The sequence below is a fragment of the Mustela putorius genome, unplaced genomic scaffold, assembly GCF_011764305.1.
Source record: "Mustela putorius furo isolate JIRA1106 unplaced genomic scaffold, ASM1176430v1.1 tig00003853_pilon_pilon_pilon, whole genome shotgun sequence".
NCBI lineage: Eukaryota > Metazoa > Chordata > Mammalia > Carnivora > Mustelidae > Mustela > Mustela putorius.
Genome location: NW_025422005.1, coordinates 56009565 through 56034236, shown reverse-complemented (window position 1 = coordinate 56034236; position 24672 = coordinate 56009565). Strand labels below are relative to the sequence as shown.

At 36.1% G+C, this 24672-nt stretch overlaps 1 long non-coding RNA gene across 1 annotated transcript in view; it reads right to left on the bottom strand.

Moving 5' to 3' along the window:
- LOC101671965 overlaps positions 1-24672 on the bottom strand; it is a 30403-nt gene that overhangs the window by 3113 nt on the left and 2618 nt on the right. Inside the window, exon 2 of the long non-coding RNA XR_200237.3 lies at positions 7468-7579. This is a non-coding gene — a long non-coding RNA (uncharacterized LOC101671965). The remainder of the gene's footprint in view (positions 1-7467; positions 7580-24672) is intronic.

The window sequence follows — 24672 nt, the reverse complement described above, 5'->3', positions numbered from 1 at the left end:
ACCACTAGTAAGAAAGTGCTGAATCCAGATGCAAGAATACAACCAATAAACACTGCCACTACATACATATCCAACATGTGTTGCTCACACTGGTGGTCATGATCTTGGAGTTAAGCAGGGCACAACCTGCACAGCTCAGTAAAGCAGCCCTGCTGACACCTAAGGCTGCCTCCCTATTTCATACCTTTCGAAGGCCAAGTGAAAGAATGGGGACACCAACACAGTTTCCAACACAGCCTTTCAATAAATGATAATAGCTTATCACCTTGCCACAGTTTCTTTTCGTTTTTTGGCTACATCCAATCTAGTACATAGAGGGAGAGACAGAAGACCTGCTAAGCCAGCCCAGGCTTCTGACCCACAGAAACTTCCAGATAATGTTGTTTAAAGCCATTAAGTTCTGAGGTAATTTGTTACATAGCAATAAAAAAGAAATACACTAGGACTTGTACTACTTAGTCTCAAAACCCTGCTTGTGTTTCATATGGTTAATCAAGACCACACTACTAAAAAGAGATAACAACTCCTGACAAAATTCTTACCATCTTGTGATTGCTTTAGACTGTGAGTGCCTCAAGAGCTAAAATTTTGCCTTCATTTTCTTTTTCTTTCTCTCTTTACTGGGTTTGCCTTCATTTTCTTAAAACAGGAGACTTGTTATCTAATAATTAATGTACTGGAAGGAGGCCAAAAGATAAAGTGCAAACTCAGGAGAAACAAAATGTTGAAGGGTATATGAATGAAGCAAGGAGGCTGTGATTGGAAAAAAAAAAAGAAGAAGAAAAGAAAAGATTTCCGAGTTTGAAACCCTACAAACAAAACAATCAGAATGATGGTAATATGTGAAATGTGAGCACTCATGCCATTTTAAACAGCCCGTGAGCAATAGTTTAACAGACACAATAAACAGATGAGGAAGAATCAGCAGTGAGCAAAGTACCTTCCTTGCTTTTGAGAAAGCAATGTACAGCTAATGCTAACAACCCAACTCCACTTTAACACATCTTGGGCTCAGGAATGAGAGTCCAGGACCAGAACATCACACCCAGTTCCATTTCCAGACATAGCATGGCAAAATAATAGGGAGCAAAAATCTTGACATATCACTGAGAAGAAGCTGTTAATTAAAAAAAAAAAAGTCTATATGAACTGAACTTTGAAAGATTAATATTATACTGCATTTTAATTATGTTTTGAAAAGTTAATATTACATTGTGTATTAACATTACATTTTAATTACATTAAAAAACCATTGTTTAGTGTACTTTATCTCTTTAGGTTGACCTAATATTTGATGGCAATTCATTTTCCCTAACTTTGGGAGAATATATCAGAAATATTATAACTATTTTTATAACTTTACTTTTTTAAAATATCTATTTATTTGAGGGGGGACTGTGAGTGGGAGGAGGGGCAGAGAGAGAGGGAGAGAAGAGACAGAGAATCTCAAGCAGACTCCCTGTTGAGCCAGACCTGGGACTCTATCCCACAATCCTGAGATCATGAAATTGTGACCTGAGCCAAAATCTTGAGTCAGACATTCAACCAATTAAACCACCCAGGCACCCCTTAACTTATTTTTCTTTTAAAAGCTTAACTATTTTATTAGTTTTATTTTCCTAGTATATTTTGTATTTTCAAACTTAATAGCAAAAATATTAAAATATCTTTTATTCTGTGTTTCTTATATAATGAGGGACAAAGTAGGAAAGAGATTATATATAGCCTATGGATATAACACAGATCAGAACACAGGGGATTTGGGTTCAAGGCTCAGAAATTCAGCTAACAAAATGTGTCCTTTGATAATATTTGACCTCTTAATGGCTTGGTTTCCTTATTAATCCAACTGGTATGATAATTGCTATAGAACTTTTATCTGGATAAAGTGAGATGATAAATGTGAAAACCCTTTGGTAAGGTTAAATGAGTTGTTCAAGGCAAATCATAACATAGATGCCAATCTGCATCTAAGACCTTCTTCAAGAAAGAACTAACATGGATGGAACTACCCAGAATACATACTGTGTATTATGCTAGGTGAAATAAGTCAATCAGAAAAAGACAAGTATCATATAATCTCACTCATATGTGGAATTTAAGAAACAAGGCAGAGGATCATAGGGGAAGAGAGGAAAAAAATGAAACAAGACGAAACCAGAGAGGGAGACAAACCATAAGAGACTCTTAATCATAGGAAACAAACTGAGGATTGCTGGAGGGAAGGAGGGTAGAGGGATAGGGTAACTGGGTGATGGACACTGGGGACGGTATGTGTTATAATGAGCTCTGGGTATTATATATGACTAATGAATCACAGACCTGTACCCCTGAAACAAAGAATACATTATGTGTTAATTAATTGAATTTAAATACAAAAATACATACTGATTAGACATTGTAGAAGAAAATATTAGTGGCCTTTAAGAAGTAGCAATAGACACAGCAAAGGAAACAGTTAACAAAATCAAAAGACAACTGACAGAATGGGAGAAGATATTTGCAAACGACATATCAGATAAAGGACTAGTGTCCAGAATCTATAAAGAACTTAGCAAACTCAACACCCAAAGAACAAATAATCCAATCAAGAAATGGGCAGAAGACATGAACAGACATTTCTGCAAAGAAGACATCCAGATGGCCAACAGACACATGAAAAAGTGCTCCATATCACTCGGCATCAGGGAAATACAAATCAAAACCACAATGAGATATCACCTCACACCAGTCAGAATGGCTAAAATCAACAAGTCAGGAAATGACAGATGCTGGCGAGGATGCGGAGAAAGGGGAACCCTCCTACACTGTTGGTGGGAATGCAAGCTGGTGCAGCCACTCTGGAAAACAGCATGGAGGTTCCTCAAAATGTTGAAAATAGAACTGCCCTATGACCCAGCAATTGCACTATTGGGTATTTACCCTAAAGATACAAATGTAGTGATCCAAAGGGACACTTGCACCCGAATGTTTATAGCAGCAATGTCCACAATAGCCAAACTATGGAAAGAACCTAGATGTCCATCAACAGATGAATGGATCAAGAAGATGTGGTATATATACACAATGGAATACTATGCAGCCATCAAAAGAAATGAAATCTTGCCATTTGCAACAACATGGATGGAACTAGAGCGTATCATGCTTAGCGAAATAAGTCAAGCAGAGAAAGACAACTATCATATGATCTCCCTGATATGAGGAAGTGGTGATGCAACATGGAGGCTTAAGTGGGTAGAAGAATAAATGAAACAAGATGGGATTGGGAGGGAGACAAACCATAAGTGACTCTTAATCTCACAACAAACTGAGGGTTGCTGGGGGGAGGGGGTTTGGGAGAAGGGGGTGGGATTATGGACATTGGGGAGGGTATATGATTTGGTGAGTGCTGTGAAGTGTGTAAACCTGGTGATTCACAGACCTGTACCCCTGGGGATAAAAATATATGTTTATAAAAAATAAAAAATTTAAAAAAAAAAAAAAAAAAAGAAGTAGCAATAGAAACTATCCAAAAGGAAATACAGAAATAAAAGAGAATTTAAGAAAAGAAGAAGAAACAGAACATCAGTGAAATGTAGCTCATGTTCAAACTTGAAAAGGAGGGACAGAAACGTTTATCAACATTTTTATATTTTTCAAAAATATAATGTTTAAAATTTTCCAAATTTGATAAACTCAGAGTTCCATGAAGTTTCGATGAACCCCAAGGCATGAGAAACCTGAAGAAAACTACACCTATGTGCATGATAATCAAATGGCTCAATATCAGGGTTAAACAGAATATGTTACATTATATAGAGAGAATAAGGATGATCAAGTGAGGAGACAGTGGAGCATTTTTTTAAAGTATATTTTTAAGTATGAAAAGAAAATATGGGGGCACCTGGGTGACTCAGTGGATTAAAGCCTCTGCCTTCGGCCCAGGTCATAATCCCAGGGTACTGGGATCAAGCCCCACATCAGGCTCTCTGCTCAGCGGGGAGCCTGCTTCCTCCTCTCTCTCTGCCTGCCTCTCTGCCTACTTGTGATCTCTGTCTGTCAAATAAATAAATAAAATCTTTTTTTAAAAAAAAAAAAAAAGAAAAGAAAAACACTGTCAACCTAGAATTCAATATTCAGTAAAAAAAATAAATCTATAAAAATGAAGCTAAGAGGGAGACTTTTCAGATACATAAAACGTGAAAGAATTTATCACCAGCATATCCACACTACAAGAAATGTTAAAGGAAAAATTCAGGCAGAAAAAAATGATATTAATGAAAATAATGAATTTATACAAAGGAAAAAAGAGTACAGGAAATAGAAATTGTGGCTACATTGTTTATTGTATGTAAATAATTCCTCAATAAAGCTTCAGAAAAAAAAAAAAGGGCTCACTTTCTCTAAGAAAATTCCTTAACTCCCAACTTCACCAATTTCCTTGCCATTAGAATTATGTCCTTACTGTGTCGTTTATATTAACATGTGCTTATTTGTAATTACAATTTTCACTCAAGTTAAAGGTACAAAAGTAGAAAAGGTTTTAAGATAAATATTAAACTGAACTTTCACCTTCCCATTAGCACCAAACCAAATGTAGGCCCCCATGTAATTCATTAACCTTTCCAATAACCTGATTGAATGTTATATATCTAGAATATTCCACAATATCATCATCTCTCACCACCAGTAACAACTGAGCGACACTTTCAGAATCATATTTTCTCAGATGCACAACAGCATTATCTCTAGTAAGTTAGTTTATAGAGGTATCAAAACCTCCCAGTTCCAGGAAAATCCCTGCCAGAGACAAGGCCCCATGAAAAGAAGAAATGGAAAGGAATATCTCTACTCTGGTGCAAAGAAGACCAGGTCCTTCTATCCAACATTACCTAACCTCTGATTGGAGTTGGGCCATGATGTGACCTTTCAACACACAAGTCCATCATGCCTAGGACTCTAGACCAACTGGGAGTACATTATGCTGGACATTTTGACTACCATCCCCCAGACAGCCCTCAAAGCAAAGTGAGGTAAACTTTACAGGTTAGAGAGCCCAACATCAGCAAGTCTTGTTCCTCCACTGCTAGGGCAGGAGCAACTCTCATTTTCTCCCAAACTCTTCCCTCTTGTATCTACAACCTCTTCATCAAGCATACACAAAACAGTACAAACATTTCAAAGCTTAAGCAAAACTTAGTTGATGGAGATACCATCTCTACTTTTTCCTAGAGTCTCTACTCCCACCATCTCCTTGCCCCAAATTCACTTCCCCCTGTCTTTTTGTGACTCATGTGGTGGGAGGAAAGGTGAAGAAGAAAAATATTGATATATAGCCCACAATCTTCACAAGGATACTGATCTAAGGATCCTACCTGAAAAAGAACATTACAGAAATGCTAAATTACTCCATGGTTAGCATTGCAGTCCCTCAATTGTAATTATGATGCCTTATTCCTGAGTTACTTCTCTAGCATGGAGGCATCTACCAATGCTTTCCAAGTCATCCAACCTTCCAGTGAGGCACATCCTTCATTATTATTCCAGCTTCTAGAGAGTATATAGTCAAGACAGCCAAACTGAACTCTCTTTCAAAATGCAGGAAGCTATTCCCAGAGAAAACAGCATATTCTAGCTAAGATTAAGTATCTCTTATTTGCACCTACAGGACACTGATGTACGTGCCTTTATTAAAGCATTTATCATTGTGCTGTTTTGAAATCATTAATTTTATTATTGAACAATCAAGTTATCAAAACATTGTTTTGAAATTTTCCCAGTTGAAGTGTAAACTCTTTGAGAACAAGTACTAGAACTTAGCATGCTTTCTTCTGAGCTATACATCTGTTTGTGTCTTTTGAACTGAACTAAGTGAGAGCAATGTTCTGGGAAATTGTAAATCCTTTGGTAATCCTTGTTATATTTCACATGATCAAAATACAAAATGCTCCTAAAAGCTTTGTAACAGAAATATTAAGCACTTCTCAAACATGAATGTTCTAGGATCTTGAATTTATAAATATAAAAACCATTTCCCATTCTTTGGTATTGCTATCATTAAAATATTCAAAAATATGTGCATGTCTTTTTTTTAAGATTTATTTATTTATTTGAGAGAGAGAGAGAGAGAGAACATGTGCACAAGCAGGGAAAGGGGCAGAGGAAGAGAATGTCCAAGCAGACTCCTGATGAGGGGGAGCCCAATGAGAGGTTCAATCCCACAAGCCATGAGATCAGGACCTAAGCCAAAATCAAGATTCAGAGGCTTAACTGACTGAACTACCCAAGTGCCCCCCAAAATACGTGCATGTCTTAATGTCAATGTATATTAGATTCTAACTCTTTGACTTAACATTGCTTTATTGAAGTGCCACATTAAGATTTTCTCATGAAAACAAAACTTAATGCTTCTCATTTATAAAACAAATATAATGATAGTACAAAATAGAATTATAAAATGTTGTAGGTGCTTGGATAAACAGTGATTAGGAAGCACAAATGCATCATATTTTCTATATTAATTATGATTTAAAGAGATAATAAAGTCTTAAACTCAACAACTGAGTAGTTGTATAAGAGACTAAAAACTACTTTCTGTGAAAAGCTAGCCATCTCATTTTTTTGTTTAAATCATTAATCATAGATTTTTCTTACTTATTGCTTTATATTAGTAATAGAAGTTTTCATAGTAATAGAAGCAACATAAATGCAGCTCTGTGTAGTAATTCCTGATGGTCCCTTGATTTCAGAGTAATCAAATCTCCTTAGATTATAATGTTCTGTAAAATTGGTTATGTTCTTAGGAATCGAATGCTATCCCATCCAAGTGTGTTTCTCTCTCCAGCACTGCCCTCAAACCATCCACCCAACCAAAAAGGCACACTGAAAACCTCTAGAGGTACAACTTTTATTCCACATGAGAACATAACCTAGATCTCTCTAAAGAGAGAGACAGGGGTACGTAGGTGCCTCAGTTGGTTAAGCATCCAAGTCTTGATCTCAGCTCAGGTACCAATCTCAGGGTTGTGAGTTTGAGCCCCACACTGCGCTCCATGCTAGGCGTGGAGCCTACTTTTAAAAAAAGAAAGGGAGAGAAGACTGCCTTTTAGGGAGAGCTCAGTATTGCAGTTTATGCCATTTTTTGTTTATCCATGCCACAGAATTTTCTGAATAGCCACAATGTCAGCCGACCCCTCATCGAATCTACAGTTCAATAAGCATATACCAACACTCAGGCTTATCACATACTTGAGAACACAGCACATTCAAACACAACCTAAGAAAAATCAGTCATTTTTCTCTAAGCACTAAACTTAGTACAAGCCCATCTACACACACATTTTGAGAGTATCTACCAGAGTATCTAGGTCCCCCTAACTTGTAACTCTCATAGAATCCCAGAGCTTATCTATAAATAGTCTACAAATAAATTATCATCCCGTCCCAAAGCCCTCTTGTCCAAGACAGAAATATCCCTTTTCACCATACCTTTCAGTCATGCTCTCTGTCTCCTGAAGGCTTTGGATTTGCAGCTTATTCTCTCCTTTTATTCGTTCTTCCATGTTGTCCAGCCAAACAAGATTGTTTTTCTCTTGTTATGCTATGGGAAAATATTGAGAAACTAACTTAAAAAAATAAACTCAGAAATGAAACTTCCAGTGAAAAGAGGAGAAAAGAAAGCAAAAGGTATCAAAGAACAAGACAGTAAAGATATTAAATTGATATATCTGATACTTGAAAGCCACTGTGATCTATCATTAAAACTGAGAATAAAATGAGTGATGAATCTAACAAAAACGGGATGGAACTTTCACAAGGAAATTTCAAAATTGACATTTTTACCCCTTATTCATAATGGATAAGAAAAACAGAAAGGCTCAGAAAATAAAACTTCAAGACAAGCAAATAGATACACAGACCCACTGTCAGGTAAGAAAACAGTGAAGGAAGAAAGCTGCTGATGGATATCATCAAGAATCATAATAGTGGTGCCAGGGTGGCTCAGTCAGTTAAGCATCTGCCCTTGGGTCAGGTCATGATCTGGGGTTCCAGGCATCAAGCCGCAGGTCAGGCTTCTTGTTCAGCAGGGAGTTTGCTTCTCTCTTCCTCTGCCTCTCCCTCCTGCTTGTGTGAACTCTCTCTCTCAAATAAATAAAATCTTTTAAAAAATCATTATAATATTGATTTATGAGGCTATATAAATATGAAATTATTTATTATTAATTGGAAATGATGTGTGGTAACATTTATGATCTATAACTGTTTTATTAATTTGTATATCTGACCAGAATTACATATTAATTAGGTTCTTTGTTTCATTTAGAGTAAGAAAAATATATATGAACTTTTCCAGGTACTCACTCTTTAGAAAATAAAATACCATTGAAGCATTACTATTGTGACAGGCTACAGTTCTCAGGGAAATCTCTCTGTATTGAGTCAGAAAGGTCCTCTATCATCTTCTCATTTGGCTAATTTGTTCTTACTCTTATTATTGGATTAGTATTGTATAGTATTATTGTAGACATTCTTTGACTTAGATGTCCCTCTTATGTACCATCCCAGCATCTTATACTATTTTTAATAACTTACACTTCTATCATAACACCAATTAAGCCTTATTTTATTGGCATGTATTCCTTGAAAAATTACAAGTAACTCTGAGTAAAACTTGTTTTTACTGTCTAATATAGCCCCAGATCTAGCAAAATCCAAGAACATAGCAGGCAGTCAATAAACATTTACTGAAGCAACAAATGAACACTTAGATAGAAGTGATGACTTACCAAAGAGTCAAGAATATGTAGTCTAAAAAACATCTGTCACTTCCTGATAAGTACTCCTGGAAAGTCTTAGAATAGATTAATGTTAACATTAAGGCTATGATTAAATGGATTATGGTCCCTAAGAAATGCATGCCTATTAGAAACTTAGTCCTCTAGGAAGTAAGCATCCAACCTGCAATAGCCTGATTCTCAACGTCCAATTTTACAGTGTTCATGACACCATGTTTTCTATATTTAGAATTCCTTCTAATGACTGAAGCCCAATAAGACTATAGTCTCTGAAAGTGCAGTTAAGAGAGAATAACTAAGTGTTCATGAATTTTAAAGTAATCCCTTTACAATTGCTTATAACTATACCATAGCTATGCTCTAAAAGGGACAAACTCAGAAATAATTAGAGTTTTGGTCATCTTAATACATATGAAAACTTTCTTTTTTTCCCCCTCTATTCCTTAATAGTTAACATGTATAATAAGGAGTGGTTTTCCTACTTGTAATTCCTTTAATTTAATATAAGATTAAAGAATGGTCTATTCTTTATGTTCAATTACACATGGATTTCATGTTAAATTGGTTTCAAGTTATAAGAATGAACCTATCAATGTTAAGAAAAAATGAAGCTGAATACATACATAAAACAGAATTTTAAAAAAAAATCAATCACCTCCTAAACCTGCAGCAAATACTTTGAAGAGTTAACAATTACAATTATGTAAAGAACATTATTTCTTCCAGGATAACAAGGAAAAACTCATTTAATATCTAGAAAAGGACTTTTACAAGATAGAAATTAAATTTCCTCTCATAAAAGAAAATAAATTATTTCCAAAGAAAATTTCACTCAAGAATTCCTAAATTGAGATATTATGATAATCTCTCATAATAACCAACCAAACAGTTATTTATTAATAATTCATTACTATACCAGATATAGCGATAAAAACAAGATGCCCTTCAATGGACAAATGAATAAAGAAGATATGGTCCATATATACAATGGAGTATTATGCCTCCATCAGAAAGGAAGAATACCCAACTTTTGTATCAACATGGACAAGACTGGAGGAGATTATGCTGAGCGAAATAAGTCAAGCAGAGAGAGTCAATTATCATATGGTTTCACTTACTTGAGGAGCTTAAGGAATAACATGGAGGACACTGGGAGATGGAAGAGGAGAAGTGAGTTGGGGGAAATCGGAGGAAGAGACAAACCATGAGAGCCTGTGGACTCTGAGAAACAAACTGAGGGCTTTGGAGCAAGGGTGGTGTGGTGAGCCTGATTGTGGTTATTGTGGAGGGCATGTATTGCATGGAGCACTAGGTGTAGTACACAAACAACGAATTTTGGAACACTGAAAAGATATAAAAATAAATTAAAAAATAATACATAGGGCAGCTACTTGAGGACTCTGATAAGTAAATAACAAGAAGATCAGAAAAGAAACACAGAAATCAAAGTATTACTGAACTGACAGTGAGTTTTAACTTTTATTTTACTTTGGAATGTTTTGGCCTATACTTAGTTTAGCCTGAAACTCAAAAATGGGGCACAGAAACAAAACAAAACAAAACCCTAACACAGGACATCTGGGTAGCTCAGTCAGTTTTGTGTCTGACTGCAACTCAGATCATATTCTCAGATCCTAGGATTAAGCCCCATATTGGGCTCCACATTCAGCAGAGTCTACTTCTCTCTCTCCCCCTGCCCCTCCCCCTGCTTGTGTTCTCTTTCTTTCTCTCTCTCAATAAATTAAACTTTAAAAAATAAAAGACAAGACTAACACTAACAGAGAGAGCAAGAAGTCCATTTGTTTTTCTTTTTCCCATTTGCTCATGCCCCAGCCCCAAGCAATCCAATGGTCGCTCAGTGACCATAACAGAGATGGCAATGGAAGAATGTGTGTCTAAAACTTTATGTGACAAGAACCTTCCATCTCCAATCATATGAGCTGTACTCCAAAGAGGATAAGAAATCTCCCCCCCACCCCCCGACCTACCTCTGTCCTCTTGCTGTTTTGTACCAGATACGGAGTGAATCACAGGAAGAGTGTGAGTGGAATAAAGACCCATGGTTATGGCCAGCAAACCAAAAAGGGAAGCTAGAAGAAACAGAAAAGCACAGAGAAACTTGCAGAATGAAGAATGTGAGAAAATGATACCATAAATTGCTTATGAATCCTGTCCTCACCCACAAGCTACATATGCATATATTTGAACTTGAACAGCATACCAACAACTCTAAAAAGTGAACCATGATGTAGACCACTACCCAGATCTCACACTGGCCACTGAAAATGATACATACACAAAAAAGACCCTTTGCACTATAAAAGCTTTGGAAACAAAACCAACATTGAAAGAAAGCTGCAGAAAGCTGGTTACAGTTTATGGTCTGAACCCAGATAGTCCAACTGCCAACTAAAACAAAAGTATCCATATTTTTCATATGATTTTAATAAGACCTAGAGTCTCATAACATAATATTCAAAATGTCCAAGATATAATTTAGAGTTACTTGATATATGATGGATGAACCAGAAAAATCTCAACTCACAATGGGAAAGACCATCAACAGATGCCAATGATGAAGTGACACGGATTGTATAATTATCTGACAAAGCATTAAGCAGCTATTGTAGGGGTGCCTGGGTGGCTCAGTTAAGCATTTGTCTTTGGCTCAGGTCATGATCCCAGGGTCCTGGAATCGAGCCCCACTTTGGGGTCCCTTTTTGCAGAAGCCTGCTTCTCCCTCTATCACTCCCCCTGCTTGCATTCCCTCTCTTGCTGTCTCTGTCAAATAAATAAATAAATAAACGAAATCTTTTTTAAAAAATAAATAAATAAAGCAGGTATTATAAAAATGCTCCAATAAGTAAGGGGAAATAATCTTGAAATAAATGGAAAGGTAGTAAATCTTGAAATAGAATATATTAAGAATCCAGTGGAAACTCTAGAACTGAAAAATACAATAACAAACTTAGAAACTTACTGGACGGGCTCCATAGCAGAATAGAGATTGCAAAGGAAATTACTGAATTTAAAGACAGAGTAATAGGGACTGTATCTGAAAAACTGACAGAAAATGAATGAAAAAATTAAATTAAATTACACAGAACAACAGGAATCTGTAGTAGAGTAACAAAACGTCTAACAGTGATATCATCTAAGCTGCACAGAATCATGAAATGTTTATAAAAAATTTTTTTGAAGAAATAATGGTTGAAAACTACCCAAATTTGGAGGAAAGACATACTTACAGGTTTAAGAAACACACTAAACCCAAATAGAATAAACCCAATGAAATCTATGCCCAGACCAACTGCTGAAAACTACAGACAAAGAAAATATCATGAAAATAGCAAGAGAAAAATAATGTATCATTTACAGGGAAAAATTATTCAAATGACTCATGTAGGCCAGAAGGAAGTGGAACATTTCATAATATTCTTAAATGTTGAAAAGAAACAATTACCAACCCAGAATTCCATATCCAGAGAAAGTATGTTTTAGGAATGAAGGTGAAATGGGGATATTCTCAAACAAAGGTAGATAAAGCAAGAGAATTTCTTGCCAGTTGATATGTGCCAAAAGAAATGTTAAAGAATTTCTTCAGACAGAATGGAAAAAATATCCAAAAGATGCCTATAGCACTGAGAATGAAAGAAGAGCTGCAGAAATAGTAAATATTTGGGACAATATAATACACTATTCTTATCCTCTATAGTTCTTTAAACTATGCTTGATATTTGAAGGTAAATATTTTAATACTATCTTGATAGGGTTTTCAATGTATGTAGATATAATACATAAAACAATTACAATGTAAGGGGGCATAATAAAAGGAACTATATGGGTGAGAGGTAACTGGGTGTTTCACTGAAAATAAATTCTACAGGAGTTAAGATGGCAGAGGACTATGGGACCCTATTTTCATCTGGTCCCTGAAAATCAGCTACATAGTATCAAATAATTCTGAACATCTGCAAAATCAACCAGAGATACAAGAATTGTTACAATTCTACAAATAGAAAAGTGGCCACTTTTTTGCAGGTAAGGAGGTGTGGAGACATGAACCCAAGGTGATATATGGGAAGATAAACCGGGCAGAGGGAGCCTCCACTGGAATGCAAAAAAGTACTTTTAAAATTTTGCCTCAAAGGTGCTCAAGAGACAAAACAAGGTGGAATCCCAGGTGGGAGAATATGGCCTCAGGATCCCCAAGGTCACAAAAAGAATAGGGGTATCTGAATGCAGCAGAGTCCCCAGCACTGGGGACTGCTCAGTGTTTCCATAAATCAGAAATACTGCACTGTTGGGTGACCACTCTCTAAGCAGGGTCCCAGCAAGAGGCAGGACCTTGGCGCCACCTTCCTCACTCTCTCCCAGGAGGAACACTGGAGGAGACCATCACCAGAATTCATAAAGTTTGGACACTTGAAAGGAAACGGGATCATGTGCCTGAGATAAAAATGTTCAGTCACAGGATGGGTGAAGACAGAGTTCAGACAGAAAGAGAAACCAGGGAGACAAAACTGATTGACTGCTTTTCTGTAAGGGCTCACTGAAATGTAGGGGACATGGACACGAACTTTCAGCTCAGGGCCTAGAGATTGGGGCACTGCCATTTACATCCTCCACACTAGCTCCAGAGTCACTTACACTAAGACTAGTCCCCTAACAAGGCGCGGTGCAATTCCTCCTGGGCAAAGACACCTGAGAATCAGTGCAACATGCTCCCCAAGGAGACCAGCAGAAACTTTCAGTGAATGCCAAGTTTACAGATCATAAAGAACTGTTAACTTTAGCTCTTGGGCAAAGAAATGTATAGCATTCATGTATTTTTCTTATTATTCTTTAGTCTTTCAGCTTTATATTTTATCTTTTCAGATATTTTCTTATTTTATCAATTATTTTTAAGTCATTTTAATTTTCATTTTTACACTTAGGTTTTATACATTTTTTTTCTCATGTTTTGCTTCATTGTATTCAACTTCATTTTTGGATATTATGTTTTTGTTTCTTTCCTATTTGGGATCTAGTTTCTTCTAACAAACAGACCAAAATACACCCAGTATCTAGTTCATTGTTCTGTTCAACTTCTTATTTGATTTTATTCTTTTTTTTTTTAATTTTCCTTTCTTTTTGGTTTCTCTTTTCTTCTAATTTGTGTACTGTATATTTTTATGGTGTCACTATTGCTATTCTTATATTTTCCCTCTCTTTCATATGTCCATTTTTTTCTGGACATAATGACCAGATAGAAGAACTCACCCCCAAAAAGAGAACAAGAGGCAGTACTCACTGCCAGTGATTTAATAAATATGGATATAATTAAGATATCAAAACTAAAATTCAAAACAATGATTATAAAGATACAATTTAGGCTTGAAAAAAAACAGAGAAGACACAGAGATACCCTCACTGAAAAATAACTAAAATCTAATCAGGTGGAAATTCAAAAGGCTATTACTGAGATGCAATAAAAAATGGAGGCTCTAACTGCTAGGATAAATGAGGAAGAAGAGTCAGTGATAAAGAAGAAAAATGATAGAAAATAAGGAAGCTGAGAAGAATAGAGAGACAATTACTGGATCACAAAAAGAGACTTCAAAAACTCAGTGATTCCATAAAGCAAAATACTATCTGGACAAGAGGGGTCCCAGAAAATGAAGAGGGGTGGGCAAAAGGTTTATTTGAACATATTACAGCTGAGAACTTCCCTAATCTGGGGAAGGAAACAGGCATTCAAGTCCAGTAGGAAGACAGAATCCCCCTCAAAATCAATAAAAATAGGTCAACACCTCAACATATAGTGAAGCTTACAAATTTCAGAGATATACAGAAAATCCTAAAAGCAGCTTAGTACAAGAGATCTTTAACCTAGAAGAGTAGAAGCATAAGGCTAGCAGCAGACTTGTCCACAGAGACCTGTCAGGCTCAAAAGGACTGACATGATATATTCAGCAAGCTAAATGAGAAAAATATGAAATCAAAATACTTTATCCAGCAAGGCTGTCATTCAGAATAGAAGGAGAGATAGTTTCCAGGACAAACAAAAACCAAAAGAATTTGTGATCACTAAATCAGTGCTGCAAGAAATATCACTGGGAATCCTTTAAGTGAAGAGAGAGGCCAAAAGAAACAAAGACCAGAAAGGAACAGAGACAATATCAAAAACAGTGACTTCACAGGTAATACAATGGCACTAACTAAATTCATATCTTTCAATAATAACTTGTAGTGTAAATGGGCTAAATGTTACAATCAAAAGACACAGGCATCAAATTGGATAAAAATCAAAACCCACTGATCCCCTGTCTACAAGAGATTAATTTTACACCCAAAGACAGCTCCAGATAGAAAGTGAAGGGGGGAGAATAATTTTTCATACTAATGGACATCGAAAGAAATCTAGGGTAGCAATCCTTATGCCAGATAAATTATATCTTAAACCAAAAACTGTAATAAGAGAAGAAGGAGAACACTGTATTATAACTAAAAAGTCTATCCAACAAGAAGATTTAACAATTGTAAATATCTATGCCCCTAAAGTGGGATCAGCCAGTTACATAAACCAATTAACAACAATATTAAAGAAACTCATTGACAATAATAGTAGGGGAATTTAATACCCCACTCACAGCAATGGACAGATCATATAAGCAGAAGATCAGCAAGAAAACAAGAGCTCTGAATGACACACTGGACCAGATGGACTTCACATACATGTTCGGAGCATTTCATCATTTCATACTAAAGCAAAAGAATACACATTCTTCTCAAGTGCACATGGAATATTCTCCAGAATAGAATACATCCAGGGTCACAAATCAGGTCTCAAAAATCTCAAATACAAAAAGATTGAGATTATACCATGCATATTTTCAGACCACGATGCTTTAAAATGTGAAATCAACCACAAGAAAAAATTGGAAGGACCACAAATACATGGAGGTTTACAGAGCATCCTACAAAAGAATGAATAGGTCAACCAGGAAATTAAAGAAGAATTTTAAAAATACATGAAAGCAAATGAAAATAAAAACACAACAGCTCAAAAGCGCCTGGGTGGCTCAGTCGTTCAGCGTCTGCCTACGGCTCAGGTCATGATCCCAGGGTCCTGGAATCAAGTCCCACATCAGGCTCCCTGCTCCGTGGGAAGCCAGCTTCTCCCTCTTCCACTTCCTCTGCTGTGTTCTTTCTCTCTCGCTGTGTCTCTCTGTTAAATAAATAAACAAAATCTTTAAAAAAAAACAAAACAAAACAGTTCAGAACCTGTGGGATGCAGCAAAGATGGTCCTAACAAGGAAGTATACAGCAATACAGGTCTTTCTCAAGAAACGAAAGTCTCAACTACATAACCTACACTTATACCTAAAGGAGCTAGAGAAAAAAAAGCAAATAAAGCCTAAATCCAGCAGAAGAGAAATAATAAACAGTAGAGCAGAAACCAAGGAAACAGAAACCAAAAGTACAGTGGAACATATCAATGAAACTCAGAATCGGTTCTCTGAAAAAATTAATAAGATCGATAAATCCCTACCCAATACACAGAGGTCAGTCACTTTTCTATATAAACAATGAGGCAGAAGAAAGAGAAGTTAATAAAACAAGCCCATTTACAACTGCACCAAAACCCATAAGACACCTAGGAATAAACCTAACCAAAGAGGGAAAGGATCTGTATTCTGAAAACTACAGAACACTTAGGAGGGAGCCTTGGTGCCTCAGATGGTTAAGTGACTGCCTTCAGCTCAGGCTATGATCCTGGGCTCCTGGGATTGAGCCCTGCATCAGGCTCCCTGCTCTATGGGAAGTCTGCTGCTTCTCTTTCTGCCCTTCCCCCTGCTCATGCTCTCTCTCTCAAATAAATAAAATTGTAAAAAATATTATAGAACACTTATAAAAGAAATTGAGGGAGACACAAAAAAAATGGAAAAACATTCCATCACCATGGATTGGAAGAATAAATATTGTTAAAATGTCTATGTTACCCAGAGCAATTTACACATTTAATGCAATCCCTATCAAAATATCATCAACATTTCTCACAGAACTCGAACAAACAGTCCTAAAATGTGTATGGAACCAGAAAAGACCCTGAATAGCCAGAGGAATGTTTTAAAAGATAAACAAAGCCAGAGACATCATAATTCTGGACTTCAAGGGGGTATTACAAAGCTGTAATCATCAAGACAGTAGGGACTGGCACAAAAACAAACACAGATCAATGGAACAGAATAGAGAACCCAGAAATGGACCCCCAACCCTATGGTCAACTGATCTTTGACAAAGCAGGAAAGACTATCCAATGGAAAAAAGACAGTCTCTTCAAAAAATGGTCTTGAGAAAATTGGACAGCCACATGCAGAATAAAGAAACTGGGCCATTTTCTTACACCATACACAAAAATCAACTCCAAATGGATGAAAGACCTCAATATCTTGGAATCCATCAAAATCCTTGAGGAGAACACAGGCAGCAACCTCTTCCACCTCAGCTGCCACAACTTCTTGTTAGATACATCTCCAAAGCCAAGGGAAACAAAAGCAAAAATGCACTAATGGGATTTCATCACGATTAAAAGCTTTTTCACAACAAAGGAAGCAGTCAACAAAACTGAAACGGCAACTTACAGGATGGGAGAAGATATTTGCAAATATCTTATCAGATAAAGGGTTAATGTCCAGTATCTATAAAGAACTTATCAAACTTATCAAAAACTTATCAAAAAAACAAATAATCCAGTTAAGAAATGGGCAGAAGACATGAACAGATATTTTCCAAAGAAGACATCCAAATGACCAACAGATACATGAAAAAATGCTCCACATCACTCAGCATCAGGCAAATACAAATCAAAACCACAGTAAGATACCACCTCACACCAGTCAGACTAGCTAAAATTAACAGGTCAGGAAACAACAAATGTTGGTGAGGATGCAGAGAAAGGGGAACCCTCTTAATGGTGGGAATACAAGCTGTTACAGCCACCCTGGAAAACTGTGAAGATTCCTCAAAAAGTTGAAAATAGAGCAACCCAGCAATTGCACCACTAGGTATTTACCCAAAGAATATAAACATAGTGATCAGAAGGGGCACCTGCACCCCAATGTTCACAGCAGAAATGTCCACAATAGCCAAACTATGGAAAGAGTCCAGATGTCCATTGACAGATGAATGGATAAAGAAGATGTGATATATATATACAATGAAATATTACTCAGCCAGTAGAAAAAAATGAAATCTTGTCATTTGCAACAATGTGGATGGAACTACAGTGTATTACGCTGAGTGAAATAATTCAATCAGAGAATGACAATTATACAATTTCCCTCATTATGTGAAATTTAAGAAACAAAAAAGAGAATCACAGAGGAAAGAAGGGGAAAATAAAATAACACAAAATTGTAGAGGAGAGACAAACCATAAGAAACTCTTAACTACAGGAAACAAACTGAGGGTTGCTGTGGTGGAGGGTGGGGGGGCGGGGGATGGGGTAACTGGGTGATGGCATTAAGAAGGGCACCAAACGTAATGTACTGGGTGTTATATGCAACTGCAATTGTCAATTAATTGAATTTAAATAAAATAAATTTTTTTAAAAGAAAAGACATTCTAGGGAGACAAAAGTAGATGTAAGAATTGCAACTGCAATGTGACTATCCATAGGAAAATAACTTTTGAAGTCAGAAAAAAGACTAATTAAGGATAGACTGGGGAGAGGTGTAATGTGAAATTCTTACATTGCATATAAGCATCCTCATGATCTAAATCATGTTTATGTCTCCAGCTTCATCTCATTCTTTCTTTCCTGCACTACCACATAAAAATTACTTTCAATTTCCCAAATAGTCTACATGCATATGCTTTCATAACTCTGTACAAGCTATTCTTTCTCATTAGATATCCTTCTTTCCTTTCTTCACCTGGCCAACTCCCAGTTTATTTGTCAAGGTAAGCTATGGTGTTTCCTTCTCACACAAGCCCTCCCAAAAATAGCTTTTGTGACTTTCCTATGCATCTCATTTTATTATGGTTGTCATGGTGCTTAAGAAAATATATCATCTGCTTATGTTGTTAGGTATTTAAATAGTATGCTGCTATATGCACAATATAAAAATTCCAAACAATAAAAAACTTCATAGATAAAAAGAATAAAAATTTTACATGAAGTAACATTACACACTCTTTCACTTTTCCTAGATTGATGTGTGTTCTTCCAGGGTTTTTCTACTAATTTACATAAGTGCACACACACAAATTGGATAAGACTATTTGCATTGTTTTGCCACTTCTTTTTCACTTAAAAGTGTTCCCCAAATTTCTATCCATGTCAACACACATGTATATACTCCAAAGTATGCAGATGGCACACTATACCCTTTTGATAAAAATATAGTTTATTTTCAATTTTTTCACTATTTAAAGAATGTTCAAGCAAACACTTTTGTGCATAAAAATAATTTACTCATATAAGTTACATCCTTAAACTGTGGAATTTCTAAGTCTTAACACAGGCAATTTCAGTTTTGCTTGAATTCTGCTATACTGTGTAATAAATCTCCATTCCACTCATTTATTCAACATGTATTTATTGAGTACCTACTGTGTGTCGGGCACTACCATAAGCACTAAGAATTTAGCAGTGGACAAAAACATTGTAAATCAATTCTTTCATGGAGTTCATGTTCTAGTGGATAAAAGCAGATGATATATAAATAAACATATACCTCAGGTCTGAGAAGGAAAATAAAGCATAATAAAGAGATAGAAAGGAGTAATATTTGCAATCATTCCAAAACAGCATCCCTTTTTCACATTCTGCCTTATATGTGATACTATCACCCACCTAATCTTCAAAAACTGGAATATATTATTTCTGATTCCCATGATTGGTAAGGCATGTGTATCTTTCCATACATTAACTGGCCATACATTTTACCTGATTATTTTACTCAGTAGACCATAAGCCCCTTGCAACAAATAATCCTATGTTTTTTTATCCCCAGAGCCTAGCAGAGTACCTGGCATAAAATAGGCTTAAAAAATGACATCTTTTTGATGGAAGGTATAAGAACAATCTGGGTTTTTGAAGAAAAATCAACAAGGAAAAGCAATGTTGTGTAATCAACCAGTAAACACCTACTAGACTAGAAGAGAATGTTCCTTGATCTATGAATTTCCTGCAAGGCAAATAGTCATTTACAAACTTCATGTAGTATTTTCTCATCAAGAAATTCACAAACTGCCTCCTCCTCTATAAATCCCCTTCTACCAATGTTATTATCATACACTGAGTTCACCAGAATTCTCATGTACATATTGTAGTAATAGAACAGTCCAACAAAGGATTTTTTCTACTTCAGAATACATACATATTACACATACATATGAAGATATGTTTTAGACATGTATAATTGTACAGCTACAGATCTATTAATTTTTAATAAATTACCTTTAATAGAAAAACATAGAAATGTTATAAACAAAGGCAAACTCAGACATTTGATGGTTATATATTATATTAGCATTTTCTATATATACTTTGAAATTCATTAATAAATTTTACTCTCTCCAGCATAGCATGAGACCTGACTAAGCAAAATTAAAAAAATAATAATAAAGAATTGGCATTAAAGTTCAAAGAAAGCAGAAGTCTATAAAATGACATATCAAATGAAGACTAGAATTCCCTATAGCCTCCTTACTGCCATCTGTCCACCAAAAGAGACAAAAGACTAAAGGGAAAAAAAGAGCAAATAGAATGAAGGAAAATGTTAGTGGAAACTATTTCAGATGAAAGACTTTAGGGTAAAAAAATAAAGTTCTACATTAATGGAAGAATATAAACTATAAAATTGTATTACTTTTATTATCACGCACTAAACACACACACACACACACACAAATCAGAATTATTCAAAGGGAAGAAATACGGGGCACCTGGGTGGCTCAGTTGGTTAAGCCTCTGCCTTCAGCTCAGGTCATTATCTTGGGGTCCTGGGATCAAGCCCACATTGGCTCTCTACTCAGCAGGGAGCCTCTTTCCTCCTCTCTCTCTTCCTGCCTCTTGCCTACTTGTGATCTCTCTCTCTGTCAAATAAATAAATAAAATCTTAAAAAAAGAAAATAAGAAATACAGGGCGGGGAACTTGAACTTAAAAATATTCAAGTATAGTAAAAATCTTAACCAAAATTAAATTGAAAATTGCTTAATTAAAAATTTTCCACATAATTTCCAACACATGTATTTAAGCATTAACAAGACATCAAAGTAAAGTGATCTATATTAGAAAGATTTTCAACAATAATGTTGAAGCCAAGAGTATTCTAGTTAAAAAATTCAGATTAGCTTGAATACTCCATATACACCCAAATATACTTTTAAACTGAATTTCAATTTTATGCACACCTACATACACGCACACACACATATATAGTCTGTTTTCACAGAGATTAGTTTACACTCTAAAATGCAGTATTTCTATTTAAAAAGCTATTAGATATTGCTATTAGTTTTTAAGGAAATATTCAATTCCCTATCTCTGAACACTTCTCAATCTGTATAATTTAGGAGTAATCAAGGCTTCTCATTACAAAGAAAGAATTTCCTGCTTCCTTCAAAGACCAACCTCTCCAATTCTATTTCATCCCTTCTCAATTTTTCATAGGGTTTGTTCCCACAATTATCCCCTCTCTCCTGCATCTCTTATTAATCTCTTCAGCTTAATTATTTCCATCAGCTTACAAACATAGTCTGGTATCCTGTATCTTAAAAATTTTACATACAAAAACGGAAAAAAAAAAAAATAAGCCCTCTTGCCCTCATATCCTCTTCCAGTTACTATTTTTTTCCAGGAGCTATTTCTCACCTCCCTTTCACTGCAAAACTTCTTGAATGTGTTAGTGATATCTGTCTTCCTCATTCCCATACTCTTGTCAGGTCACTCCACTTGGGCTTCATTTTTTAAAAATCATTACTACACTAAAAACTGCTCTCAGGAAGGTGCTCACCATGATGCCAGCTCCCACAGACACTTCTCTGTTATCCTGCTGAACCTCAGGTCATTTGGCAAGGTAGATCATCCCCTTCTTCCAAAGACATTTTCTTCTCTTAGCATTCTTAACACACAAGCTAGTTTCTTTTCCTCCTATTTCAATGACTATTTCTTAAACTTTTTTGCTGACTCTTCTTCTTCCCCCATTGGGAAGCAACCCAATGATGAGCTCCATTCTCTTCTCTACATCTCCTCCTTCAGTATTAAATACAATGTATATACAAATGCCTCTCAAATTCCATTCTATAATTCTGATCTCTCTCTAAAATGCAATAATCTTATGCTCAACTGTGAATTTAACATCCACACTTGAATTCCTAGTAGCATCTCATAATTAACAAGTCCAAAACAGAAATTCTGATTTCAATTTGTTCTTCCCCCAATCTTTTCCATCAGAATAAACTCTATTTATCAAACTGATTTCTTAAGAACAGTGAGAATCTCTATATTAGTTATGTATTGCTCTATAACAATTCACTCAAACAACAACTTTAAACAACAAACATCTTAGTCTTTGTAGGTCAGGATGCCAGATATAGTTTAGTGGTTCTAGCCCAGGGTCTCTCATAAGACTGCAGTCAAGGTATTGTCCAAGGTTGGTCATCCAAAACTTTTAGTAGGTTAGAAGAATCCACTCTAAGGTGGCTTACTCAGTCAGTGCTGACTGTTAACATAAGGCTTCAATTCCTTTCCACAGGAACTTTTCCAAAAGACTGTCCAAATAGTCTCATGATATGGCAGGCAACTTCCCCCAGAGCAAAAGATCCAAGAAATAGCAAGGCAAGAACAGGAATTACTTTTATGTAATTGAATGTGAATGTCAAGATTCACATTCATTTTTGCAACATCCTATTGGTTACCCAGGTTGGCCTTTCTTGGTTTGCAATGGGTTAACACAAGGATATGAACACCAACAAGCATGAATCACTGGGGGCTGTCCTGGAGGTTGGCTAATATAATCTCTCATGGAGAAAAAGAAACCATGTAACTGAATTCTTCATGGTCTTTTTTAAATTTTATTTTATTTATTTTTTGACAGAGAGATCACAAGTAGGCAGAGAGGCAGGCAGAGAGAGTGGGGAAGCAGGCTCCCTGCTGAGCAGAGACACCACCCCCTACCCCAATGCAGAGGTCAGTCTTAGGACCCTAAGATCATGACCTGAGCCGAAGACAAAGCCTTAACCCACTGAGTCACCCAGATGCCCCTCTTCATGGTCTTTTAACCCAGGTGTTTTTTACCATAAATTGTTCCACTACGTAAAAACAGAACACAGAAGAATAAGGAATGTGGCAGTCTGACCACAGGCCCCTGTCATCCTCACCTTCCCAAGCTTCAGTAGACTTACATAGTGTGTTTGAGACTATGGGATTTACTAGAAGCTTTGGAGAAGTAAGTTAGGGACTTTCATATGCTATGTACTAGAGAGGAGACTAAAAGTCTCATGAAGTAAAACTTCCCAATAAAGACAAAAAGTTATAGGACCCCAAATTAGCTTAGTTGTCAAACACATGAGAACCTCCTCAAGAAGGCCAGCATCTGACCGTGAGCAATCCTGATAATCTCCCCAATGTAGTTATGTGGCTTCTCTGTTATCTATACAGAGCTCTGTAACATACTAAAATGATATAAAACCTTACCAAGGAATTGGATGGCATTCTTCCTAAGAAATATCATCACCACTAGCACTCTTGAAAAAATTCTTTTACGGGAGATCTTCTGATGGTAAGTGACAAAAATCCAAGCAAACAAACAAAAATTATACCATATAATCAAATTCTAGAGAAGTAAGCTAGCCTCGGAAAGACTAAGACTAGTACTCCCTGACTTTCATTTCTGTTTCTCTTTAAGCCTCTGTGTGTTTTACAGAGTAGAAGTCTCATTAACTATAACTATAGCCCGCACTGGCTCCTGGCTCCTATCTTCTCAATTCAGTTATCAGAAAAAGACAGCTCTTCCCTCTTAATCCAATATTTCAAAAAACCCTCCTTGACTCAGCTTGGGCATGTGACCACCTCACTGAATCAGGGGAGCAAAATGCTATAACTCACTTATATTGTGTTCATTCCTGAGAGCAAAGAACATGGAAGAGTCCATTCAGAATACATGTTATAGTAGAATGAGTTCTTTGAAAAGGAGGCATGCTATTCCCAAAAGAAATGAGAGCCATTGCCAGACAAAACAATGAGTGTCAACTATACTTCTAACCCTAAAATATAACAGCTATCTACATATTTGAGAATGCAGGATTTTGGGAAATGGATGGTAGCAAAATAAAAAATAGTTATTTTATTATTTTCATGGTCTTAACAAGTCTTTACTGGGACTCACCTCAGTTACTGATGGCAAATTTTAAAAAAACTCTTATAAGAACATATAAATTAAAGCAAATCAATGCATACAATAAAAAAAATCAGCAGCTGGGGCACCTGGGTGGCTCAGTCAGTTAAGCATCTGTCTTTGGCTCAGATCATAATCTCAGGATCCTGGGATGGAGCCATGTTGGGCTCCTTGCTCGGGAGAGAGTCTCCTTCTCCCTCTGCCCCTCCCCCTGCTCATGCTCTCCCTCTCTCTCAAATAAATAAATAAAATCTTTTTTTAAAGAATCAGCAGGTCAAAGAAGAAGGTCATTTGGGGGCATTTATAGTGAGTTACTATAAAACATAAAGGTGTAAAGGAAATTAGATCACTGAATTCAAAGCTCAGTTGGAAGAATTCTCTCAAAATTTACAAAAAGAAAAAAATAAACAGTAAAATAAAAATCCTAGAAGGAAGAGCATTAGAAAAGTAAGACAGACCCAGGATATCAAATAACCAATAACAGTTTCAGAAGCATGGAAGAAACAGA